General features: G+C 38.5%; 1 pseudogene; it reads right to left on the bottom strand.

Moving 5' to 3' along the window:
• Positions 1-16,097: 16,097 nt before the first annotated feature.
• Positions 16,098-16,857, bottom strand: LOC140509234 (ATP synthase F(0) complex subunit C2, mitochondrial pseudogene; annotated as a pseudogene).
• Between the last annotated feature and the right edge of the window lie 9,036 nt (positions 16,858-25,893).

Raw genomic sequence — 25,893 nt, 5'->3', positions numbered from 1 at the left:
ATTATGTAGGCGTTTATAAAAGCATTTTTTTTGTTTTCAATTGAGGTAGGAGAGGTAGATTTTTGCTGATTTCCAAAAATTAATTTAAAAAGTTTGGTTAATAACATTTTAATACTATAGTCATTTCCCAATAAAACCTCATTGAAATAGAATCTTCCTTTGTTAAAAAAGAAAAATAGTTAAGCAAAACTAGTCTGACAATGCATATAATATTCTATATTCATAGTTCTCTAATTCTCTATTGAAAGAAAAGAAATGGGTCATACCATCCATTCTCTGGACCTTACCTGAATTCCCTGACTCAAAAAAAGTTCAACAAAACTTTACTAAGCACCAACTATACGCACAGTAAGGAAAATAAGGTAATTAAAGGAAGACTTTTCTTTACTTCGAGGTGAAATTTACCTCTCTGTATCTCCCATCCATGGGTTTTAGTTATGTTTGCCCTTCAGGATCAAATTGGAGAAGTCTAAATCTTCTTCCCTATGAGAATCCTTCCAATACTTGGTGACAGTTGTCATGTCATCCTTATGTCTTCTCCAGGCTGAATAGTCCTAGTTTCTTCAATGATTCTTCTTAAGGCTGAGTTTCTAAGCCCCTCAACATCCTAATCACACTCTTCTGGACATGCTCTCATGCCTTGAACATAGTAGGTGCTTAGTAAATGCCTGTTATATTGGCTAATTGTTGTTTTTTTAACTCTGACCCTCAATAACTGTTCAATGTTAAGATTAAAAATGCAAAAAATTCAGTGAAATACTTAGGTTGCCTTATTTGCAGGGTCATAAATTTCTAGATATCTTGAGAAATCTGTGTAATCAACTCAAATCTTTCCTGCAGCTGTGTGGTGTTGGAAAGATAAAGCCCACACACTTATAATAGTTGTTGTTGGTACACAGAGGATCAGTTTGGCAATTTGGCTTACACTGAAACTGGCTTCTCATATGGAGGGCACCCCCTGGAGTTTTGTGGGAAGTTTCATTTGTGGCTTCACTATGGGGGTTCCTGTATAGAAACATGATAAAATATGATGTTCAAAGCAATTCTTTCCAATAATAAGCAAATAAGGGAAGATTAAATCCAGGGAATCAAGGGAAAAGCAAATGGATTCATGTGACTGTCTGAAATTTATAAAAGTTTCTCCTAGTACAAAAGTCCTTGTTTAATATGAAAGTTAAAATGTATTAAAATTTTTTTTTTTTAAATTTTCATCTAAAAACATCAGCAAACAGGAAGAAAATGCTTAGGTTGACAGTGACGGAGGGAAAGAAAATAGAAAGGCAACAAGCAATCCATCAGCTGGGCCAGTTTCATTATTCACTGCTCATTCATTTTCAGCTAAAGTTTAAATGTCTCAAGAATTTTCTTGGGGATTTATCTCTTTAAAATAAGTTTTTATTTATTAAGAAAGGGAGCAACCTATTTGATATTAATCCTTCATCATTTAGGTTTCAGAAGGAAAAGATATGAGAGGTTAGGACTAAATGATCTCTAAGGTGCCTTCCAGTTCAAAGAATCTGTGCTTGTGCATGGCCAATGTCCTCTTGTAGCTATTTATTTGAAGGGACAAAGAAAAATTATGACAAAGGATGCTTTTTAAAAAATATTCATTCCAGATAACATTTGGTCTGTCTGTTTAATATTCTGTATCCCTTGTAGTGGAGACTTTCACATGGAGAAGGACCTAGGTGAGAAGGTGAGAAGGACCTAGGCATACATTGAGAGAGTTCCTGTCCCTCTGGTCATTATCTCCACCCAGAAAATCTCTATGACACCTACAACAAGGTGTGCTGTTTCCAACTCCTCTTATAAGCACACACACTGCAAAAAAACTCCGAGAAGAAAAAGGTTTGTTTATAGGATGAGGAAAAAAAAATGTATCTCAGAAAATAAGAACGTGGAAAATATCAATGAGCAACCCTTCCCCAGAGACTTGTATACAGGAAGTCATTTATAGTTATGCATTGTATGCATTGTATTAACTGTCATTCAGGCTGAGAACTACAGGAGAAGATGCTTGCCAAGGGATTATGCAAGGCAATACTGAACCTTTGAGGGTAGGGTGTCAAACCTCCACAATTCCCAGCAGGTGGCGATGTTGTGACTCTGCCATCATCTTTTTTTGTCCCACTTCTTTTGAGTATCCTGCTCAGTGTGGCTCCCCATGGATCCCCCTTTGCCAGGAAAAAACAAACAAAAAATTTTTTTTTGGTCAGGGAACCACCCTACTCTTTCTGAAGGAATATTCCAGAGTTTCTGTGTATTGGCAAGAGGCATAGTTTTACTTATGTTACAGTTCAAACATGGTGGCACCTCTCTTGAATACTGCCTTTGAACTACGATTCCCAACAACCTCTGGCCTCACACAAATTTAGCCTGGAGTCAGGAACATGCCCCACCCTCTTATCTCCATCATCAATTCCAGATTAAGACATAGCACCTCCAAAATCTAATGTCCTTCCCTCTTCCCCCTAACTCCTGGCGTCTGGGAAATATTCCTCACAATTGAATGAGTTCATTCCTTTTTTCTAGACACTTGACAAAGAACCTTGATTCTTTCTAATTTCCTTTTTTATGAGAAACTAGTGAGAATAAGAATTTCTTTTGGCCATCACTATGATAGGGTAGTGATCTTCACTATGGACAAAGGAAGCCAAGAACTTGTGGACTGTCATTGTGCAACAGAAAATAGAGGGAAGAGAAAGAAAAAAGAAATGAGCCTAGCTATATCTTTTACAGTGTGTCTCAATTGTGGGTTGATTGCAGTTAAAAAAAAAGAAAAAGGATGGTAGTTAGTAAAATCATTGTAAATTTCTGGTTATAGCTGAAATTTTGATAACTTGATATCTCTATGCATTGGCACATCTGAATATTTGTATCATAGTGATAATTGATATTTATAATGATTACTATCAAATGATTAAGATGGATTTCAATGACATTAGGTGGCTACCTTGTATTAGACTAGGCAATGGGCAATAGGTACTGAGATTCACTTGGCATACCATGTGAATTCTAAGAGAAAAAGAAAAAAGATTCAATTATGTTCAGCACAGTATTAGAGTGAGGTGTTTTATTGTATTCAAATCCTTAGAAAATTGGGTTGTGAAACTATTAATCAGAATATCTGATTAATCCAAACACTATATTTTAGATAGCAATACTACTAAAATATTATCTGCTTTTATCCAAGATTGCCTAGTGCTATATGTGTATGAATGTGCATGTGTGTGTGTCTGTGTGAGTGAGACAGACTGAAACAGACACATATAAAAGACACAGAGAGAGGTACAGAGAAAAGGAGAGAGAAAAAGCATACAGGAATTATATAAATGTTTCCATGATGTGTACTGAGTTCATTTGTCAATTATTTCGTTCACTCACTCACTGATTTGACTAAGTATTAGTGAATCCATAGCATTGCGGGAAGATTTAAAAAAAGCCAAGGTCTGGTCCCTGACTCTTGAGAATCTAGTTCGGGAACAAGGCAAAAGTTAAAGAACTACAAAACAATGACAATAACAACACAAATGATGTCAGGAGACATTATATTATAGGTGTCAAAGGAGGAAAAGGAGACAATAGGCATTTGGTGGAGAGAGAGAGATCAGAGCAGGCTACTAGAGAGCGTGAAGCTTTCACTAAAGAGGTGGAATTTGATCTAGGTCTTAAAAGGAGGGATAAGATTCAGATTAAATCTAAATCAGTAAGTATTTATTAGGGCTTGCTGTGTGCTGGGTGATGGAGATATCTAGACAAAAACAAAACAGACCCTGACCTCAAGAAGATTACCTTCTATAGGATGGTTACAATATGTACACAGATAAAGGTAATTGACTCTGACCTCTCTTTCTCTGAGAGCCAGGTATGTTACACTTCACCCTTCCCCTAGGGGTCTTTGGTACCCTTAAGGGAGTCTAGTATTCTGCCACTGGTTCAAACTCTTGCCAACTGTTTTTACCCAACTTTAGGGATCCTCAGCACCCCAGATCCATTTAACCACTGAACAGTCACAGTAGCTTTTACAAAGGAATATTTACCTCAAAGTTATGGCAAGAGCAAACTTATAACCACCACTCTCAACATGATGGAGGTATAATCCCCCCACACTCTTAAACGAACTCAGTCTTTGGGGAGGGGAAAGGAAGTAGATTCACAGCTTAATTCAATTTCTACATGGCATCAGTCCCACCAAGTTCCAAGTCCAAAGCACCCCTGAGCTTGCATTCTGGCACTTTGAATTATTAGGGATTTTCTCCTAACGTAGCAGAAACATTTGGCCAGAAATCCTGGCTCCAAGGTCACCGTGACTTGAGTTTCTGGGTCTAGGAATTCAATTTCCTGCACCTAGAACTGAAAAGGACAAACAAAACAGATCAAATCCCCAAGCCTGTTTATTGGGGCCGCAGGGTGGCTTTTCCTCCCACTAACTTAACATCATGGCATCTGTGCTGTGCTGTGCTGTGCTGAACAAGACCCCTGGATACCGGTGAAAGGGAGAAATTGACCATGCCTACTCAGGTACAACTAACTCTGGCTAGGTAGCAAGAGAAAGAGGCTACTTTCACTCACCCTGGTAGAAGAATGCAGGATTACTTCTCCCAAAAGCAAGTTCCTGGCATCTTGCACACAGGTACTTTTCATCTTAGTTGATTCAGGAACATGTCAAAGTTTCATAAGTAAATACAGAGTAACGTTAGGAAGTGTAAATGAGCACTACCAATGTGGAAGGTCTGGAAAGACTGAGTAGAAGGAGACAACTTAACAGAATCTTAAAGTGAGCAAGGGATTCTGAGGGGTGGAATTGAGGAGGAAGAGCAGTCCAGGCATGGGGACAGGGTGGGGTGGGAGGGAGGAAGCCTGAGCAAAAGGCAGGGAGACAAGAGATGGAACGTTATATATGGAGAACAGCAAGTAGATGTTTGACTGGGATGTAGAACACATGCCTGGAGAGAGAGAGAGGGGCATGTGAAATTACTGAAAAGAAAAATCCAGAGGCAGATAAAGAAAGGCTCTAGATGTTAAAGAGAGGAGTCTGTATTTCATCCTAAAGGTTTCAGGGAACTTATTCTAGGCAGAGGGAACAAGTAAAGGTGAAGAGCTAGAAATACACAAACATACCCATCATCAGTATGTGGGTAACCAAAAAGAAGCAAATGTAATCTTAGGCCGTCTTTAGCAGAAGTGAAGTGTTCAGAACTAGAGTGTGCCGTAGTTCCACTGTACTTTGTCCTAGTCAGTCCATATCTGGAGGACTGTTCTCAATTTCAGGTACTGCATGTTTGAAAGGTCACTGACAAACTGGCAAGCACCCAGAGGCAGGTGACTGGAATGGTGAGGGGCTTTGAGACCATGATGTACAATGATCATTTGAAGGATTTTGAGATGGGTACCTGGAGAAGACAAAGATTATCCTATCTGAATTCAAGTATTTGAAAGGCTATGATATAAAAGAGGGATTGTACAATTTTTATCTGGTCCTAAAAGGCAGGGCTAAAGTAGTGAGTGTCAGATGCAAAGGGGCAAATTTAGGTTTGATAGAAGGAACAACTTCCTAAGAATTAGAGCCGTCCAAAACGCAGATACATTGCCATGGGAGATGGGGGGTAAAGAGGTCTTCAAGCAAAAGCTCACTTGGTTAGGTATGTTATAGAGGGTACTCTGTTCTAACTCTGAGATTCTGTCGTAGAGAAAAAGACAATTAGCAAATCAGACATGTTCAAGGAGATTATAAATAGTAATTGTTGCACAGAATAAATCAATTAAATTGGTTATTGACAAATTGATGGGAGTAAAACAATTGCTATAATAACCATGTTTAAAAACAGCTTTGCTCTCTCATATCTCATACATACACACACAGATATACACATACATACATACATAGGGGTGCACACAAACATATACAAACATGCACAGATACACACACATACGCCCAGAGACATAATAAATATATAAATAAACATACAGATACACAAACATGTACACAAATACACACAGAAACACAGATATACACATGAATAGACATACACACAGACATAAATATACGCACACTAATGTACACACAGAGACATATGCTCATATACACAGAAACACAAGCATACACACAAAGACATATAACAGACACACAAATACACAGACAATATACACACAAATGCACATGTTCTTTTGGTGCATTTCAAGAATTCCATGTCAGATGAGGAAGTGTAGAGAAAGTATTCCTCACCCTGACAGCTGCCAAAATAAGCGAAGTTTGGAGAAAAGAAAATAGTAATTAGGCACAGAGCAGGTATCCCTTTTCCTGACCTGAAGATTTTGTATTTTTATTCTACTTTTCTTTTTCCCTATATCCTTGGAATGAACTCCAAAAGTTTCTTTGTTGTTTAATTCCAGAGGTAGCTAGCTCTAATAAGAATGGACAGCATTGTCAGCACCGAAACAAATACACAGACCCAAGAACACCCCATGTCACTTCCCTGGGGAGTTTGGCTTTATCATTAATGAAGCCTGCTTTGCTCAAGGAAATGACAAACTGGAGGTCACATGTCCATCAAAAGTGGCATCTTGCTGTCAGAGCGGCAATGCCTGCAATGACCCAGTGCACTTTATCTGAAAAGCTCAAGTCACTTTTCAATGTGAATGGGCACCCAACTGGGTAACGAGTCAGATAGATACTTTTTTCCTTTCCTTTCTCCCCCTTCTCTTTTGTTCTCTTTCCTCTCCCTTCTCTTTCTGTAGACCTCATATACTTATTTTTTTGTTGTTAATTTGAGGACAAAATGAAGCATAATTATATAGCACTTCCATAAAACTTAAAGGCTGTCTCCAAGCAAAAAAAGATCCAAGGCCCCATAGTTTATGTTTCCAGCTTTCCGATATAAAATATTTTGTTTGAAAAAGTGATAGCCATTTACCTAGTCCTATATCATTTTATTTTATTTTTTCTAATTTTTATTTATTTTTAACATTCGTTAAAAAATGAGCTTAAAATTCTCTTCTCTTCCCTGCTCCTCGCCTTCCTATTGACAAGACAAGTAATACAATAGAAATTATACATACAAAATCATGGAAAACATTTCCATAGTAGCCATAATGCAAAAAACCAAAAAAATGCACCCCAAAACAAAAACTCCAAACCAAAAAACCCCCACAAAAACTGCCAAGTAATAAAAAGCGAGAAACGTAAAGAAAGTAAAAAAAAATATGCTTCTATTCAGAGTTCATCAATTCTCTCTGGAGGTGGATAGCATTTCTAATCATGGGTGTTTTGAAACTGTCTTAAATTATTGTTTTAATCAGAGTAGTTAAGTCTTTCACAGTTGGTCATCAGTATAACATTGCTATTACTGTCCGTAATGTTCTCCTGGTTCTGTTTACCTCACTTTGAATCAATTCATATGAGTCTTCTCAGGCTTTTCTCAAACCATCTTGCATGTTATTTCTTATAGAACAATAACATTCAAAATCATGTATTACAATTTCTTCGGCCATTTCCCAATTGTTGGGTACCCCTTCAGTTCCAATTCTTTGCTATCACAGAAAGAGCTGCTATAAGTATTTTTTGTATCTATAGGTTCTTTTCCCTTATCTTTGATCTCTTTGGGATACTGACTTAGTAGTAGTATTGCTGGGTCAAAGAGTTAACCCTTTGTCCAAACTGTTCTCCAGAACGGTTGGACCAGTTCACAACTCTGCCAAGAGTGCATTAGTACAGCTATTTTTCCACTTCCCTTCTAACATTTATCAGATTCTTTTTCTGTCATGTTAGCCAAACTGGTTGGTGTTATCGTTTAAAAATCCTTTGACAAACCTAATTTTATTTGATCCACACAAGTACCTTATTGGGGCAGGTAGACCCTCAGTGAAAGTGTCATCTCAGAGCTGGAAGGGGCCTCAGAGGTCATGAAGGCCAATTCATATCAAAGTAGAAATTTTCACTATTCTATTCCTGATATGTGGCCATCCATTCTTTGCTTAAAGATCTTCCATAAACCCTATAAAACAGCTCATTCCACTTGTAAATAGCTCCAATTGTTAAGAAGTTTGTCCTCATGTAAATGTGAAATTCCTTTCCTCTTTAAAACCATCCATTTCTCCCATTTCTGCCCTTTGGGCCCAAGCAGAATAGGCCTAATCTATCCTCTTCCAGGTGTTCAAGAAATTTTAATAATAACATAAAACATTTAAATATGACTATATGTCAAACTGAGTGGTACAGATAGAAAGTAAAGTAAGAGTTGCGAGGGTGTATAGATCAATGTGTGTCTAACTGATTAGGGAAGACTTCCTCTGGAGATGAAGGTTTACCTGGGCCTTGAAGGGTAGATTATTTGATCTCAACTTTAGAACTGAAAAAGACCTTAGAGGAAATCAAGTTCAATCTCTTCAATTTATAGATGAGGAAACATAGGCCCAAAGAGGTTAAATAATGTGCTCAGGGTAATGTACCTACTTAAGGGTCTGAACTAGGATTCAAAACCAGGTCTTCCTGACTCCACAAGTCCAGCACTCCAGCCATTGGACCATTTCTTTGGACCTGGATTCATATAGGTGAAAGTGTTAGGTGAAAGGATTAGATGAGAAATTCTAAATCAGGCTGATTATAAATCTAAATCAGGCTAAATAGAACGAGCAAACCTTTTTGCTATCTAGCCCATGAACATATTTGTACATATTGATTAGGTAAGGTGGATACTTGTCAAGGGATGTACCAGTTTTTTTCTACCTTTTAATTTCTGAGCAAGTAAGGAGCAGCTAGGTGGTACAGTGGATGGAACACCATCTCTGTTGTCAGAAGCACCTGAGTTCAAATATGACCTCAGACTAGCTGTGTGACTGTGGGCAAGTCACTTAACCCTGATGGCCTCCCCAAAAAATTTCTGTGCAGCTGGAGGTGGATAGCATACTAAAGATAAGGTTGGCAATTGGCAATGAATGTAATTCACTGACAACCATTAGGAAAGATTATTCCTGGATAACTCTATACAAAGGGGAAAATCTGACAGAAGATACTGGTACCCACACATCAATCTGTACCATCTGATTGTACTTGAAGAGTATATAAAGAGAAGGTTGTAGATTCAGATTTAGCAATGCCCCCCGTTTTTACCAAGATAATTTCCTGCGAAAACCCAAGACACCACACAGGAAGAGTCCAAGGGAAAGTAGAACTCATCCAATTTCGGATAGCATCCCCTGCTGTAAATAAGTGAGCACTTAGGCAATTTTCTCTCAGGCCTCCCATGATTCATTCCTCTTTAACCTGCTGTAGTTAGGACTTCTCTTTGTGTCCACTGTGATACCTTTAGAACAAATTATTAAGATCTCAAATCCTGACATCTGATTCACCTACATTTGGAACTGAATATTTACTGAATCCAGGAAGGATAGGCAAGTGGCCTGTAGTCCTCTTTTATTAGCTGTGTGACTTTGGACAAATAAATTTGTCTCTTGGAATCTTGTTTTCTCATTTGATTATATGTTCCTCAATCAATCAATCAACATTTATTAAGTACCTATTATGTGCTATGCACTGTGCTAAGCTTTGGGGATACAAAAAGAAGCAAAAAACAGTCTATCCTCAAGGAGCTCACAGTCTAACAGGGAAGCCAACATGTAAACAAATGTATACAAAGCAAACTATGCACAGGATAAATAACAAAATAATTGACAGAGGAAAAACCCTGGAATTAAGAAGGATTGGGAAAGGCTTCTTGCAGAAGATGGGATTATAGATGAGGATTAAAAGAAGCTAGGAAGGTTTGTAGTTGGATCAAAGGAGGGAAAGAGCTTTCAAGGCATTGTGGACAGCTAGGGAGAATGCCTAGGGCAGAGATATGGAGTATCTTGTTCCTGGAACAGCCAGGAGGTTGGTGTCACTGAATCAAAGAGTATGTGTCAGGGAGTAAAGCGTAAGAAGATCGGAAAGGTAAGAGAGAGCTAGGTTATGAGGGGCTTTGAATGCCAAACAGAGCATGTGAGGATGTATGATATGAGGATAATAATAAAACCTTTTCTATCTACCTTACAGAGCTGTTGGGAGGAAAGTATTTTGTAAATAAATGTGAGACTGTTATGATTTCTACCCTGAAAGATGGTTTCACATATAAAAAGCAACTGCTTGCCCCTGTCCCTGCTTTGCTCCAATTTTAGTGGTAAGTTGCAGGATGAGGACCTCAAGTTAGCTCTATGTGCTGGAAGGAGTTCTATCTCTGCGCTCTCCTCTCTTCCCCTACCCCTCTCTTTATTAAATTTCCCTCTTAACACTTCTAATAACCTCTGAGGCAGGATAAACTTTTGCTCTGCTCCCTTTCCTCTTCCTTCACTTTATAGAAAAATGGAAAGAGAAAGAAGTTAGACAACATTGTGAATGGGCTCCTTGGAACTTTTACAGGACCATGTTTTTAAAGGACCATGCTCCTTTCCTTATAACCTAAAAATTTCAACACCTAAACAGAATATAAGAAAGCTTATAAACACTATGGATATAAAGTGCTTTCCTTACACTTCACACATATCTAGACAGAAGTAGAACTGGCCAAATGGTTAAAGCCCACCCTCAATCCAATCATACCTCTGCAGTACACTGTATATTTCAGCCTTGAAGTTAAATCTCAAGTGAAAAGAGGAATCCATGCAGGCAGAGTCTACTTTTCTTGATCATTACAAAATGTCTTGCTCACTTGCTCAGATCCAAGTCATTAGCTTCCCCTCAATAATGTGACCGTGAATTGTGCCCTAGGTTTGGTGTTATATTTAATGTGGATAATCAATATAAATTACCAAGTACCTTTCCCTTTTATCTTCTCTGACTTCTAAGGCAATTTAAAATGTCAGAAACGATATGATTATATTTTCATTTGAGTACTGTCAAACTCCAGTGTTTAAGAAAATGCACTATCCACACATACACATATATTCACACTGTATATATTGATAGTCATTTATATTACCTGCTCCGAGTGGGAGAGGTCAGGGTTGACTATAGGGAAAAGTATAGGAACCTCTTTAATTTAATTCATTAATTCATTCAACAAACAACGAAAGTTGTAAACGTCAAGTCCTTATGACTTCATCAGGTATTTGTGATAAAAAGTTGAAAACAGAATACATGACTAATGCCTGGGGAGTAGTTGAACATCCATGACGTATGAATGTAACAGACTATTTATTCAGAGGAATATGTTAAGAATTTGGGGAACATGAGAAGAACTTGCATGAAATGAGGGAGAGTGAAGAAAGCAGAGACAAAAATAATATTATCTATAATTTTACAACCGTAAATAAAGTAAATGATAAGAATCAAGAAAGCTCAGGTTAAACACAATCTTACCATCCAAGTTAAAGTACACATTCTTTCTTTTAACAGTTTGAACTACAGAAATGGAAAGTGACATGTCATCAATTGAAATCACTCCATTGGGTGGTATTTGGGTGGGTGTACTTTGAAGGGGGTTTTTGGTTTGGGTATTGATTGATAAGTATCTGTTGTGTTCAAGAAAAATTGACCAAGAATTTTTTAAAAAGGACAGTGTCAACTGTTTTATTGTTAGAATTTCCCAGATTTGATTTATAAAAGAATTTATACTCCTACCAAAACACTGACACCCAAGTAAAATGGTTTTCCTTTTTTGTCGTATCATCAACAAGCACAAACATTTTCAGATACAAAGAACAAGGAAGAGAAATTGAATGCTTCTATTATGTAGTTAACAAAGAAGAATGTATATATATGACCTATATCTCAACAGTTTAATCAGGTAGGTACAAAATTCCTTGATTTGAGTCTCCTGCACTTCCTTTTTTCTTCTGTGTATTTAAAAGGATGAATTGTTGAAACTCTTAAAAATAACTATGTAAATACCATCACATATATACATATATATATATATACACATGTGTATATAGATACCTATGTACATACATACATATATACCAACACATTGGCCTAAGGATATACTTTAACTCATCAATTCTCTTCTTAAAGGTGGGAGGCATTATCAGTCTTTTGAAGACATGATTGACTTGTCACTGCTTTGATCAGAATTCTGAGGTCGTTGGCCAATCTAGTCAATACGGTAGCTCTAGGAACTCCATGTAAATACAACAATACATGTAACAAATACACGTAAATGCAATAAGAGCTTCAGGAGTGGTGCAACAAACGGCGCTGCTGATGACAGTCAGATGCCTTGAATAGCTTATTTCATTGTGTCCTGTTTCAGTAACTCTATAGTTCCTACTAGTATTGCATGTTTGTTTAGATTTCCCTTCTCCTCTAACCCCCCCCAGTTCATTGTCCTTTAAGGACAGCCTCTTCCATGAAGCTTTCAGAGATCATCCTTATTGGAAGTAATATCTCTCTCTTCTGCACTCCTGTAAGTACTACAATACAGACAGTGCATGATATCTTCCATCACAATTTTCTGTGTACATGTAATATCTCCCTTGTTAGATTGTAAGTTTGTTCTGTGTATTTATCCCCTTATAGTTCCTAACAGTGTTTTGGAAATAGCAAGCCCCTGACGAATACTTGCTGAATGTTAAATGAAGTAAAATTGATTGTGGTACAGACTGCAAAGCAGAAGGACAGTAGGGTGGACTTTGTTTTTGTGCTCAGTTACTTGGCTGGGGATGTGTGAGTATTCCCCAGGGTGTCAATGAATGGGGGAAAGGGAATGAGGGAAGGCAGGAAAGGAAAACAGTCAGCACTGAGACTTAAATTCCAACCATCCTTAGAAAAAACAAGTTGCTGAAAGGCAGGGCCTGAACTCCAGTGGAAGATACTCAATCATATGGAGGGCAAAATATTCCAAAGCAGATCAAAGAAAAATAACCAAATGCCAGGCTGAGGTTACAGTAGCTGGAGATCATCTGTGGAGGATAAAATATTCTTTAAGTGATGGAGGAGACGATAACTCACAAGAGGCAGATTCTCAAGTGAATTATGGGCTGTTGCTTCCAATGAGTCAGTAGAAATATTGTACCAAAATTTAGAAAGCCTCATCCATCATGGATTCTATTTACAAGGGTTTATAGATATATCTCTATCTATCTCTCTCCATATATGTTTTCAAATTCTTTTTGGAGGGGGAGATGGGGGATATTTTTATAGACTTGACATTTTAGCTTGGCTGTGGGCTCATAGCATTGTTCGAATTTGTGGTAATTTAGAGTGGGAATGGGAGGAGGGAGGGGAGTTGAGGAGAGGGCCTTGCCTCTTGGGAGATTGTCTTCTCCATCATTTAAAGAGTATTTTCTCTTCTACAGATGATCTCCAGCTACTGTAACCTCAGCCTGGCATTTGGTTATTTGTCTTTGTTCTGACTGAATGCCTTTTCCTGGAGTTCATGCCCTCCCCTTTTAGCTTTTTGTTTGTTTTAAGTAGAGAATTCAAGGCTAGTGGGTCCTGTAGTTTTCCATTCCTTCTTTGCCTTTTGGGGTTTATACAACACATAGAAATGCCTGATTATTAATCCTGACTTATGCCCCTGGCAGAAATTTCAAGTATAACATACGATTATTTTTCCAGGTCTGACTAGTAGCTTAAAAATAAAATAAAGTAAAATAAAAGTAACAACACCACATCTACTTTTGAAGGATTAAAGACGTTTCTTTGAAACTTTTTACTACATGTTCACACAAAAAAGTGTCTACATTTTTCCAAGTATTATTTTACAACCTGTATTTAAAATTTTTCTCTGGCAAAAAGAAAGTCATTTTGTTGAAGGTTTTATATTTCTGAAGTGGGCTTCTTTTCATTTTAATTGCTGTCTTAAATTAGTTGAACTCTTCTATTTATGGGGCCAGTAAAGGATGGAGAAAGCCCATTTCCTATAGCAGACTTCAATAGGCAAACCTCAGTGGTGAATTTAGGCTGACCATCGGTGACATACACAAAAAATAGCCGGCTTTGGAACAGGGCAGCAAATGATTTTGCTAGTCACGTTGGAAAGTGGGGGTCCGCTAATGACTGCCTTCTTTTTCATAGTTCATCATCATCTGATATTTTAAATAAGCAGACTATTTCACTTGGAAATGTTTGTTTTTATTCCTAAGGTGTAATTTAGACATTTTAAAAGAGACAGATGGACTCAATCTATTAAGTTCTTTATTCATTATTGAATGGTTATTGCTAACATAGCTTGACAGGAGAATATGCTGCAGGAGTGAAAACAAGATTTCTTAATGTTAAATCAATGATTCACTTACTGTTCCCAAGATTAATTGCAAAGTATTTAAAACACTAATGATTTCTTTGGCTACAACATAGTTTATTAATAAGAATAATAATAAAAATTAAAATAAAAATAAAATCTATTTTGAATAAAGCTATGGTAATTTTTCTGTCTAGGTCAGTAATTCAAATACCTTTGTGGTCCCTCCCTACCCCCCATCTCTCAGGATTTAGGGAAGGCATCTTAATCATTCCAGCATCAACAACTAAGAGCGGCTCTTGGCCACATGAGAGACAGAGAGCTTGAAAAACAAATGATTTTAATAATGCTATACTTGATTTACAAATGCTTACCTATAACTTGATTAACTGCAGGGTGAGGGAGGAGGTGGAGGGGAGACAAGTCTCATGGCCCTGCTCATCTATCTGTATTCTTTGCCTAGCCAAAGAACTAATTGAGCTTTGTCCAAAGGCTTCTCTGTAATCTCTCCTTTATTGTAGAAAGGGGCCCTTAAAGAAAATAAGACTTTAAATGAAATCCCCAAAAGATGATTAGATCAAGCCTATTCCCAGAAGCAATAATCAGAGAATCTCAGAGCTGGAAGGAACCTCAAAGTCCATTCAGTTCAAATGAATCAGAACAAGTCTCTCTTTTACAATGTAAAAGATAAATGGCCATCCTACCTTTGCTTAAAGTAGAGATAAGGGAGAAAACAATACCTTTCGAAGAGGACAGCGTAATTGTCAGCAAGTTAACTATCATTTTTTAAACAACTACTGTGTGCCAGGCCCTGTGGAAAGCTCTAGGTATACAAATTTGAGCAAAAAGAGAGAACCCTTGATCTCAATTGGTTAGTGAGCATTTATTAAGTGACCAACTATGTGCCAGACAGTGCTAAGTCCTGGCAATACAAAGAAAGGCAACCCTTTCCAAACCCCTAATGTAGCACTGCCCTCAGGGAGCTCACAGTCTAATAAGGGAGATAATAGGCAAAAAAGTATATACAAACAAGATTTATACAGTATAAATTGGGGGGATGGATGTGCTTGGAGCTAGCCATTGTTAAATGTTCAGTGTGCTGTGAGCATTTACATTTTAGGAATAACCAAATACCATAAATCTGGGTTTGATGTATCGCTTTGTTGATAGTCTAGACTTAAGAAAGTGACAAAGAATATGTTTAATAGGAATATATGTGTAGAATCCATACAGGATGGCATGCCAACTCGGGAAGGGAGGAGGGTGCGAGGGGGAGAAAACTTAAAAGTTATGGAAGTGATTGTTGAAAACAGAAAACAAATAAATTATTAAAAATTAAAAAAAAAAGAAAGTGATAAAGGGAATGTTAATAATGCACATTGAATTTAAATTGTGGCAAGGGGATTTTTTTTTTTCAATTAGGGTTAAGTGCCTCCTGCATGCTCTGTGTCTAGTGTTTCTGGAAAACATGACAATTAAAAAAAAAAAAGTTTGAGATTCCTTAACAGTCCTTCACGTTTTCATTGGGTCACAGAGCTAGTAAGTGTCTGAGGCCACATTTGAACTCAGGTCCTCCTGACTCCAGGCCCAGTGCTCTATCCACTGCATTGCCTAGCTGCCCCCAGAGGTGGTTTTTCAACGTTTACCAGCATATTTCTGGAGGGCACTAAGATGACAGAGGATTGGGAAAGCTTCTTGTGGAAGGAAGACTTGAAGAATGTCAGGGAAGCTAAGAGAAAGAGAAGAGGAGGAGGAGAGATACAGGCAAGGAGGACAGACAGCGAGAAGGCTTGGGGCCAGGAGATGGGAATGTGGGTTGTGAGGAACTTTCCCCTCACATCAAGCGCAAAAACAACCTCTTAGTACCTTCTTCCCAATGCTTCTAGTTCTGCCCTATGGCTCCAACAGTTATGAGTGAGCCCTTTCTTCTCTCAGTGTATCTTTTTTTTTTTTCAGCTTATTAATACAGTATTTATTTGTCTTCCCTCTGTCAAACCCTGAGCCTGTGGCTTTCCCCAGGACCACCTGGTAAGATGGAGGGGGAGGTATTCATAGGCTGCAAGAGACATGAAAGGACCAGGACGAGGAGGAACATTCAGAAACGTTGGGGGATAGAAATGGCTCCATCACATGGCGAAAAGGACGAGGAAGGCCACCATCAGGCAAAAGAGCCCCATGGCCTCAGACAAGGCAAAGCCCAGGATGGCATAGGAAAAGAGCTGCTGCTTCAAGGAGGGGTTCCTGGCATAACCAATGATGAGACTTCCAAATACTGTCCCAATACCAGCTCCAGAGCCAGCCACCCCCACAGTGGCAGCCCCAGCTCCAATAAACTTGGCTGCTGTGTCAATGTCGCTTGAGACGGTGCTAGTTTGGAATCCGCATCTGGGGACAAGTGAGGTCAAAGGACCTGATGCTGCCAAAATGCTGAGGTTCTCATCTGTCCGAACCTCTGGCCGTTTTAGTACCACTGCAGATAAAGGTCTACTCAGTAGCTGAGAGCTGCTCCTCACAAGGGCAGGGGCAGAGATGAGCTTGGTGCAGGCATACATTCTCAAGGGGTGAGGGGCAAAGCTGAAGAGATGGCAGGACTTTGACTATAAGGTAGGGATTCTTAAACTTTTTTTTTTTATATCAGGGTCCCTTTGGCAGTCTGGTGCAGTATGGACCCCTCCTCAGAACATTCTGCCGGCAGAGCAGAGGAGACCTCAGTGTATCTTTAAAGGGGAAAACAGAGAAAGATGCCTTCTGTAACAAGCCTCAGAAAACATAGTTAGCCAACTTCTCATTATTAGGAATTTGTGTCTGTCTTTTGTTATATTTGGCTGAGGAAAATGTGGATGGGCTTAAGCAGGTTCTAATCTACCCTGTAGTCAGGACTAGTGAGTAACATTGGTCTTGGGGAAATAAAAAGGACTCAGATAGTAGGGACAAAGAAAGGTACACCCAAACTTTTGTAGGCATCTATTCAACACGTAACAGCCACATGCAAAATAATGCACTTTTGGTTACAAAACCATGTATGCCCAGTAATACCACCACTATGTCTGTATCCCAAAGAGATAAAAAAAGAAAAAGAAAAAGCATTTATATGCACAAAAATTTTTATAGCAGTTCTTTTTGTGGTAGAAAGAATTGGAATCGAGGGGATGCCCATCAGTAGTGGAATATTATTATGATGGAATACTAGTGTACTATAAGAATGCAGGATGCTCTCAAAAAAATAAAAGAACCTGGAAAAACTTACATGAACTAATGCAAAGTGAAATAAGCAGAACCAAGAGAACATTGTACACGATAACAACAAAATTGTACAGTGAGCAACCGTGAATGATTTAGCTCTTCTCAGCAATATATAGATCTAAGACAATTCCAATACACTAATGATGAAAAAATGCTATCCATCTCCAGAGAAAGAATTGATGGAGTCTGAATGCAGAGAGAAGCATAATTTATTCTCAATCTTTCTTTAAAAAAATTTTTGGTCTGTATTTTCTTTTACAACATGACTAATGTGGAAATATGTTTTACAGAATTGTGTATATCCTATATCAAATATAACCTATTTTAAATTACTCAGCTTTCAATGAGGGGGGAGGAAAGAGAGGGAGGGAGGGAATTTGGAATTCAAAATAAAAAAAACCCAAATGTCAAAATTATTTTTGTATGTCATTGGGGAAAAATAAAATATTAAATAAGAAATAATTCCCTTTCTAATACCTATGAACAACCACTTAGCCAGGCTTTTCATAACTTGGTCTCTAATAAGTACTTGAGATCAAAAGGTCATAGATATGGAGCTAGGAGTGACTTTCAGAGGTCATCTTGTCTAACAGCCTCACTGAAGATCAAAAATTTAGCTAGTGTCAGAGACAGGACTTAAGCCAGGTGGCCTTTCTACTACTTACCCATCCCTCCTTCAGTCTCTTTTTGTCTGCCTTCCAATATGAATGGTTGGAGAAATCAATGGTGCTGGAAGGTGTTAGAGTTTTTCTACTTTCTGAACTGAGCAGCCAGGTGGTGCAGTGGATAAAGCACCAGGGCAGGAGTCAGGAGGACCTGAGTTCAAATCTCATCTCAGACACTTGACACTCACTAGCTGTGTGACCTTGGGCAAGTCACTTAACCCCAATTACCTCATCCTGAGTCATCTGCAATCATACTGATGAGGTTAAGGCATGATGGGGAACCCCAAAATACCGACGGTCCGGGTCGTGCTCAAATGAATTCGACTCAAGCCTTCTTAAATGCCAAAGAAAACAAAGTTTATTAAGGATTCGCCTAATTGGGTTGCCTCTTAAGGAGCCTAAGCTTTTGTAACGCTTGTGTTCACAAGCGGGCCAGACACAATCCCAGCTAGACAGAGTCTTGTTGGGATTGGAAGCTCAATTCCGTGTGGACGGTCTCGGGTGGGTAAAAGTGGGACTTCTAAATCTTAGAGTCTTACGAGGCCCTCCATGAACAGCGGGGGTTCGAGAAGGTCAGACTGAGCTAGCTCGGCTAGCTCGGGTATTTCTGCCTCTCCCCGGGAGATACGTGATGGGTGGAGTCTCCCTGCCCTCGAGGTCGTCCCGGATTGGAGCACACCTAGTTACCTAACAGCACGGTATTGAGATGCAAACTGGGTGGCTGAAGATTAAGTAGGATTGAGGAAGCCTAAAAGCTCTCTTAGCACGTGTGGAGCCAAAGAGGATAGTAGGGCTCCGCTTCTTTTCTTTCCTCTCTCCCCTCCCCCTCTCTCCCAGCTTGTACTTCTACTTCCAAGCCCTTAAGATCCTAGCCTCCTTAGGAAATCTCCCCCTCTTCCTCCTAAGGAAGACCTCCCTGCATTTGTAACCCAGACCCTGAAATAAAGCTCAACCCCTGTTCGACTCTGGAACGTCCTTTCTCTCATATGTTTATCCGGTTTGGCCAACCGAAGACCTGGGACAGGTAAGAAAGACTCGGGTAGCCCAATACAGGCCTCTAGGCTTGGCAGAGTCTGAGCTGGATTGCATCTGAGCACCTTCATGGAGGCAAGGTGGGACTTAAATACAGAAAAGAGTATAGGAGGGATCTGGGGGGGTGGGGGTGGTCTGGTAGTCCAGGGTGATGGGAGGAGGGGTTTAGGAAGGGTCTTGAGGAGAATCAACAAATATCAGACTTGGGGGCACCTAGGTGGGAAGCAGGTAGGGCAATCAAGGGATAACAGACAATGATCACAGATCTGTGTATGAAAGGCCAGATTCTGTGAGGAGATACAGGAAGAGATCAATTTGAGTATGAAAGGTCAGATTCTGTGAGGAGAAACAGAGAGCACAATTTGAGTATGCAAAGCCACGTTAAGTGAGGAAATTCCAGGGGAGCTCAAGGAAGTTCCTAGAGTTTGAACCTCATCAATACTGATGAACATCTGGTCACTGGATTCAGATGGCTCTGGAGGAGAAGTGAGGCTGGTGACCTGCACAGCCCTCTCTCACTCAAAACAAAGTCAAGTGCAAGTCGTGTCATTATTTCTCTGTTGACATGGTCTTCTTCAGCAACAAAGGATGAACACACACTTTCTGAATTGCCTTGCCTGTAAAGCTTTTCCTATCAGCTCTACTTGATAACTGGGGTTGGATACCCTGTGGTTGTATAGACAGTCAGTTTGCTCATGTTTATTTTTATATATCTCCATCTGGGGGTGCTGGTTCAATTAATTGTAATTAGCAGGTAGGATTATTGGCTCATAGATTTAGATCTAAAAGGAATCTTAGAGGTCATTGAAAATGAAGCCTAGAGAAATGAATAGGTTTGAGGTCCCACAGGCAGCAGAGTTCAAATTTTAATCAAGGCCCTTCGACCCTAAATTTAAAGTTCCTTTACACCAAGGATTTATGGAATAACTACTCTATTCCCAACTTTTTGCTAGTTGTTGTGGGAAGAGCGAAAAAAGTATCCCTGGAGGAGCTTCCCATCCAGCTGGAAGGACATAAGTAACAAGAAAACACAAGACGCTAGAGAATCCAGTGTGAGATTGTGTGACAGAGACTGTCAAGTGTCATAGGAGTTCAGAGGAGGGAAAGATCAGAGTGAGCTAGGCTAATTCAGAAAAACTTAATGTCAATGGTGGGACTTAATTAAAATGTTCTATTGAAATAATACTCTAGTAATTCCTGTAACTTCATGAGTGTGCAGGTAAGCGTTTACATGTGTATAAGACAAACTTTGTAATTTAGTCTATCTGTATATGATCCAAAACATCTGGATATGGAACGGAACTCAGACAGAAATCAGAATGTTTGGTTGAGATGACTTCAAATAGCTGTTTCATGAATAAGATATCTCATCTTTTAGCCCCTACAAAGTTTTACCTCTTCCACTCTCACTACTGGTCTCCCTGACCTCCTTTACGTCTCAACTAGGATCCCCTGGTCTACAGGAAGCTTTCCCTAAACACTCTAAATTCCAGTGCTTTCCCTCTTTGAATAATTTCCTGTTTATCCTGTTTATATTTTGCCATATACATATATATTTGTGTACATTTTGTCTCCCTGTTAGAGTGTAAACTTTCTGAGGGAAGGGACTATCTCTTACGTTTTTTGAGAGCTTAGCACAGTGTTCTGTTTTGAATAAATGTTTAGTAATTGACTTAATTGACATGTAGAAATATTTTTATTATATCCTTATGGTCCTTGCTGCTACTGAGGGTAGAGGATGCTAAAGGAAGTATGGTATGTCTTCTTTGGGTAAGGGAGGGCAGGGTACTGGAGACACAGTCAAATTCTGGCCCAGGGGTCCATTGAAAATGGGAGGAAAGAGGACACAAGAAAAGAAACAAACAAACTTCTAAGCCAGAGTTATTTAGTGGAAGTCACTAAGTATATAATGAGAAAGGAGGCAACGCTGGTACAAAGTGGGCCAACTTTAATTCACCAAATGGAGATTAGAAAAATAGAAAATTCGAGAGTCTGAAATCCATGCTACAGAACAGATAAACAATAGCGTATGCTTCATCATTTATTGCAGATTGTCCCCTCTATTATTCCCACTCTCACTAATCTTCAACTTTGACTTTCTACTCCTTCCCTACTACTTACAAATATATCCATGATTTTCCTGTTGGGAAGATTCAGGTTAGAATCTGACCTGTGACATAGTTTCTGTTTGGTGCTGGGCAAGTCACTTAACCTAGTTAAGTGCCCCAGAGAAACTTCCTAAAACTAGAGATGGTAGAACCTTGTGGTCTGCATTGGTAGAGAAAATTCCCTTACCAAGATCTCCAAATTCTTTTTTTTTCATGCATCTATATCAGTAAATTTTTTTAATGTGTGTATGCACCAATATGTGTATATTTGCTTATTTGTAAATGATACACAGATACTACCATACTAATAACTGTATAAACCACAAAACATCCCTGGGAAATAAACATTTTTTAAAGGATGAGACAAAGATAAAATCACATTTGCCCTACAATCAGTAACAGGCACAGTAGTTTATTGAGTAAGGAATTAACATGGTCATCTCTAAACTTTGGGAAAATTACTTTGTCATCTGTATGGAGGATGGATTGTACAGGAGAAAGAATTGAGACAGGAAGAACATAGAGGGGACTATTGCAATAATCTAGGTGACAGGTAATGAGGCCCTGAATCAGGCATGTGAATTAAATAAGGGGACAGATACATGAGGTGCTGAAAAATGTATAAATGATAAGATTTGATAATTAACTGTATTTGTGGGATAAGAAAGATTAAGGTTATTGATTGAAGATAATATCAAATTTGTGAACCTGGGTGATTGAAAATTTGATGGCATCCTTGAGGGAAATAGGTAAATCAAAGGTGGGTTTGAGGAGTGGGAAAGATAATGAATTTTATTTTGGATGTGTTGAGTTTGAGGAGTCTTTTGAATATTCAGTTTGAATTATACAATAAGCAGTTGGGGACGTGTGAGCTTCAGCTCAGGAGAGACTGGGGCTGGATACATAGATTTTGGGATTTGTCTGCATGGAGATGATAATTAAATGCATTAGAGTTGATGAAATCCCCAAGTGAGAGGGTATGCAGAGAAAAGAGGGAGTAGAACAGAGCTTTGGAGGTAGTCCCAAAGTTAGGATATGGATGATGATCCAGCAAAGGAGAATGACTGAAAAGGAGTGGTCAGACAGGCAGGAAGAGAACCAGGAGAAAGCAGCATCACAACAACCCAGAGAAGAGAAAGTATCCAGTAGGAAAGGTGGCCACAAACTTCAGATGCTATCTCGATGTTGAGAAGGATGAGAAGTCAGAAAAGATCACCGGATATAGTAGCTGCTACCATTGATAACTTTGATAATAATAGTTTAGATTGAGTGAGGATTCAAGCATAGAACGGAGGTGGAGAACATGGGACACTGGAAAGATGGTGGAAAGATTTCTGCCACAGAAATAGGGTTCAGAAGAGGGATGGGGAGGTGGGTGGAGGGAAATAATGTAATTGCAACCTATCTATGATTGCTTATACTGTGCTACTCCCTCTGTTACACTGAAAAATGAAAAGTTTGTGTATCTGTTGGGAAGAATTGACTCAACAGTTAACCAACAAATACTTATTAAGGACCTATTATATGCCAAGCACTGAGCTGAGCACTGGAGACACAAAAAAGAGGCAGAAGACAGTTACTGCCCTCAAAGAATTTACAATCTGATTGGGGGAAGTGAGGGTGCGCAGACAGAATACAAACATATATATGCAGGATAAAAGGGAGAGCATAAGAATTAAGAGGTGTTAGGAGTATTGCTCTGGAGCATGGAACCCATTTATATGTTAAACTAGGGGACAGGGTGTGTGTTTAAATTTCCCTGTATTTATTATATAATAGGTATATTGTAGGTGTCTGGGTTGAATTAGGTTATAACTGCCCTTGTGGACAATTGCCTGATGTAGTCACTGTGGGTGGAGATGGGATTAGTATGTGTGTGTGTGTGTGTGTGTGTGTGTGTGTGTGTGTGTGTGTGTGTGTGTGTGTGTGTGTGTGTTTGGACTGGTTCTCTGATTTAATTGGTATAGACAACTATCAGACATCTACTCTACAATTTAAAAGTCTTAGAGAGTTGCCCAGGACACCAAGAAATCAAATGACTTGTCTAGGGTCATACAATATGTGTCAGAGATAGTATGTGTCAGAAGTGGAACTTGAACTCAGGGCTTCCTGACTCCAGGACTGTTTCTTTAGCCATTAAGTCAAGCTGACTCTCTTAGCTATTCTTCATATACAGAGTTACACAAGCAAGATTTTTCAGTTAGTTTTCTATAGTACACTGTATCTTGACACAATCTCCTGAAAGATATGGAGAAAGTAAGTTCCTATTGTACATTTAATTGTACATTAATCATTTAAACTTAATAGAATATTGAGCCTTAAAAGGTTCTCTGAGCACACTCAGTATACATACATACATATATATGTGTATATATATGCTTATGTGTATATATGTATATAACTAAAAATATGCTCCTTAAAGAAGTAAATAACAACTTAGATACCTGTAAGGATTTTTAATACTTATAACTGGGTTATGATGATATAATGTAAATGACAACGCTACTGAAATTAATTTACAGATATAGTGCTATATTTACCAAACTATTAAAAGGGATACTTTGTAGAATTGGAAATATGACAAAATTCATTCAGAGGAACAAAAGATCCAGAATATCAAGGGAAATGATATAAAAAGGGGGCAATGAAGGATGAATAGCATTTCCAGACTTCAAACTGTATGGTAGAGCAGTAATCATCAAAACTATTTAATACTGTTTAAAAAATAGAAAAGTAGATCAGTGGAATAGATTAGACAAGAAAATACGAGAAATCATATAATTCAATAACCTAGTTCTTGATAATCCCCCAAATATAGATTACCTATGAAAGTTTGATAAGACTTACTACACAAATGGAAAGTAGTCTGGCAGAAATTATTAGACAAATAACTTGCACCACATATCACACAAATTTGAAATGAGTATGTGATCTGAATATTAATGAGCATACCAGAAAACAATTAGAGAAGCAAATCATACATTTTTTTAATAGTTATAAGTAGGGGGCGAATCCTTAACCAAACAAGAAATAGAAATGATTATTTGGGACACATGTCATGTAATGAAAATAGTTGTTTTAAATAGAATTTCCCTTTCTATTACTGGCTCATGGATTTTGTTACAGCTATATAGAAATGCTATTGATTTTTGTGACTTTAAAAAAAACAAACCCTTCACTAAATCCTATCATGCCCTCAAGCCATCATCATATATATCTTCTTCCTCAAACTCCCAGAAAGCCTGTCTACATGCATTACGTTTTCTCTTATTCACTCTTCAGTCCTTTGGAACCTAGCTTTCAACCTCATCTACTCACTAGAACATCTCTCTCAGAAGTTACCAATGATCTCTTAATTGTCATATCTGATAGTGTTTTCCTTACTCTCCATCCTTCTTGATGTCTAGGCAGCATTTGACACTTTTGACCACTCTTTCCTTGTGGAAGGGGAAGCTTACTCTCTTCTCTGGATTGCTGTGAGACTGCTCTCTCTTGGTTCTACTTCTACCTGTCTGGCCGCTGCTTTTTAGTTTCCTTTGTTAGCTCACCATCTGTAACAAATCCTTTAATTGTAGGTAGAATCTAAGGCTTTTTACAGGTCTCTCCTCTTGGTACACTATCTCACTTGTTGAGATTCCATTGGACTTAATTATCATTTCTATGCAGATAACTCACAGATCTACATATCTAGCTCCCATCTTTCTTCTGAATTTCAATCTCACATTACCGATTACTGGACATTTCAAGTTCAACATGTCCAAAACAGAGTTCATCATGATTCCTTAGTGTAGATCTGACTACTCTTCTTCTAAATCGGCACTGAAGGACAAACACATACACAGTGATTTCCTATTGTCTTTTGGATCAAATATAAACTTCTTTGTTTAGCTTTGAAAGCTGTCACAACCTAGGTGCAACCCATATTTCCCAGTTTAATACTCTCTTCCCTGCCCTCTGCAATCTAGTCAGATTGGCTCTTTCTCTGATCCTGAGACACTGAATCCATTTTCTCTTTGCCTTGATTGTTCCCAAACACTTGGATGCATTCCCTCCTCATCTCTGCCTCATAGAACTCCTTTCTTTTTTCAAGATACAGCTCAAGTACCACCTTTTATATAATCCTCCAATTGCTAATAGCTTTTCCCAAATTATTTTGCATTGAACTCATTTTGATTTATGGACATATATGTACTTTTCCTTTCCCTGTTAGAATATAAACTCCTAAAAATGTCAGGTTTTGTTCTGTGAACTTATATCCCCAGTGCCTATTATAGTTCCTAGTATTTTTAATAAATACTTATTGATTGCTGTCCTGCCTTCATTCATTGTCATAGATAAGTGGTCCTCAATGGCTGGATGAACTCTCTCCTCATCTCCATCTCTCTTCAAAGCTCAGTTCAGATACCATCTCCTCCGTGAAGCCTTCCCTGATCTCCTCAGTTGTTAGTACTCTCTCCTTCCTCAGATTTCTTTAATGAACAAATGAAGTATTTATTATGTGCAAAGCACTGTGATAGGTGCTAGGGATACAAAAAGAAAGGTAAAACTGTTCCTGTTTTCAAGGGGGAGGGGAAAGGAATAAGCATTTACATAGTACCTACTGTGAGGCAGGCACTATGCTAAACACTTACAAATATTATGTGGTTTGATCTTTATGACATTTCTGAAGTAGGTATTATTCTTATTTTT

The sequence above is a fragment of the Notamacropus eugenii genome, chromosome 5, assembly GCF_028372415.1.
Source record: "Notamacropus eugenii isolate mMacEug1 chromosome 5, mMacEug1.pri_v2, whole genome shotgun sequence".
Taxonomy (NCBI): Eukaryota; Metazoa; Chordata; class Mammalia; order Diprotodontia; family Macropodidae; genus Notamacropus; species Notamacropus eugenii.
This window is presented reverse-complemented; position numbering and strand designations above follow the sequence as displayed.